This window comes from Suricata suricatta, chromosome 16 (genome assembly GCF_006229205.1).
Source record: "Suricata suricatta isolate VVHF042 chromosome 16, meerkat_22Aug2017_6uvM2_HiC, whole genome shotgun sequence".
Taxonomy (NCBI): Eukaryota; Metazoa; Chordata; class Mammalia; order Carnivora; family Herpestidae; genus Suricata; species Suricata suricatta.
Genome location: NC_043715.1, coordinates 26,207,694 through 26,210,237, shown reverse-complemented (window position 1 = coordinate 26,210,237; position 2,544 = coordinate 26,207,694).

The window sequence follows — 2,544 nt, the reverse complement described above, 5'->3', positions numbered from 1 at the left end:
AGAGACAGACAGAATCTGAAGCAGGCTCCAGGCTCTGATCTGTCAGCACAGAGCCCAACGCAGTGCTCAAACTCTCAAACCACAAGATGATGCCCAGAGCTGAAGTCAGACACTTAACCGACTGAGCGTCCCAGACCCATGCGCCCCTAAAATAAAAATTTTTAATGCTAACCCACAAAAGATTTGAGAAATGGTTAATTAAAAATATTCAGTTTTCATTTTTTTTCTTTAAAGGCCACCATTCTGTTTTCAGCAGAAAAACATCATGTTCTGATTTCCAGGAGTATTGTTTGACAGCTCAGGAATTGGAGCTATTTATAGCATGATGGTTAAAACATGCCCTTAGGGTGTGAGCTTGGACCCAGTTCCAGTTCCATGATGATGCCACTTTAACCTTTGTTTCTTACTCTCTAAAATGAAGATTATAATTCCGCATAGGAGTTTTGGAGTGTTTATTCTCAGTTTCAAATATTTCAAAAAGAGACGACCTATTTATAAATTTTTAGCACAGGGTGCCTGGGTGGTTCAGTCGTTTGAGACTCCAATTCTTGATTTTGGTTCTGATCGTGATCTCATGATTCGTGGGACTGAGCCCTGAGTCAATTGATACTCTCTCTCCTCTCTGCTCACATGGACACTCTCTCTCAAAACAAATATTTTAAAAATGTTTAGCAAAGTAACTGGCATATGCCTGAGTATATGGGTACCTATCATTATCTTTATGCCCATTTGTTCTTAGGCCAGACATGATGAGGCGGATTAAAAATAGCCACACATTCTTTGATATCCTTCTCATCTATAAATGAACTTTATGTCCCCTCTCCGAAAATCTGGGTGGGTTCTGAGTCTGACCAATAGAATTCAGTGGAAGTGAAACTGTGCCAGTTCCCAGTCCCTAAGTGACTGGTAGCTTCCACTTTCTGTCTCTTGATATATTTGTTGTTAGCCCCAGCAACCGTGGTGTGAGCTAACCCACGCATCTCTGAGAGGCCTACATGGAAAGAAGCTGAGGACCTCCTCCCCTCCATCCACCAGCCATCGGGCCAACATCCACCGCTGAACTCCCAGTCAAGAGCCAACAATTATTTACCAGCCCTGTGAGTGAGCATGTTGGAAGAGGCTCCTCCAGCCCCATTCCAGCTGTCCCAGCTGATGACAAGTAGACCAGAGACTAGCTGTCACTAACAAGACCTGCCCAAATTGAAGATTAGTGAGCACAATAATTGTTGTAGGCTACTCAAGTTTTCAGGTGGTTTGTAACAGCAATAGATAACCAGCAACAGATGAAATCATAAAGTTTCCTCCTCTGATTCCATGTATAATTCAGAAGTAGGAAAAGGGTAGGCAAGTGTATTTAGTCCAGAAGAAATAAGTGGTTTATAGAGAAAATAGGTCATGAGGAAATTTGCTGAGTTTGCTTTGAGCTGTGACACCAGTGCTTGACTTAAATGTAACTCAGTCCAGTTAATCAGCAAACCTTTACAGACACCTGTCTTCTACTTGGTGCTGAGAACTCTTCTCACCCTGGATAGAACTGTGTCTTGTAACCATTTTTAGTTCCAGATCCCACCGGTATCTATTTTATGTCCATTCAAGATGTCGATTCATTCAGGCTGGCCGTCTGACCCTTGGATCAAACCTGTCGGTCGTTAAACGCTCTAGACATGTAACACATTTGGCCCAAAGGTATAATGCAACCGAACAGACATGTCTAGCGATCCAATAAAGAGAAATCAGCTCTAGGGAATCCTTTTGCAAAATTTGGCAGTTTTGGAGGGGAGTTTTCCTGAAACAAAGTTATCCAATTTCTGGTTCCGATGTCCAAAGTGATTGTTAACTTTTATCTTGCCCAATTAGCCAAAAAACTAAGAACTGCCAGATAATGTTTATGATGTGAACAGCTGTGTGTGTGAGAGAGAGAAAGAGAGAAAATACTGTCTTCATGATGTAAATTACAAGACGTCTACTTCTTGCAGTGGGGTTTCCTCCCACGAAAGGGAGTAACTACCTTGAGAGCCCCAACCTACATCTGGCAACATGCAGGCCAGAGGTCTTCATTATCCAATTCAAAAGGTAAGGGATTGGCTCTTAAGAAATATGCACTTCACAGTGCTCTTACAACCCGCTTTAAACTATTTAATTTTCTTAAATCCTGGAATTTATCCACAAGTTACAAGTGAGGAAACTGAGGCTCTCAACTTCGATTTCTTCCTCCTTAAAGTGGGGGCGATGTGAGACTTAACTCGCACACAGCGAGACAACACCCCAGTAACCCCCAGGTGCTTCCCCCTAGCTTTTCTCTATCCCTTTCCTCACTTCCTCTCCCTATCTTTGCCCCGCCCCTGGCGCCGGGCAGCGCCTGCCTGTGATTGGCTCTTGGGAGCCACAAGGCAGCGGATGGGTTGTGGTGGCCATGGTGACGGGAGGCGGGGCGCGGCGGGCTGTGGGTAACCGACGCGAGCAGCTCACGGCGGCTTCGGCGCGCGTAGAGAGGCCTGGCGCCGCGTGGGGCCGAGCCGGCGCGAGGCCGCCGCCGCTGAGCCT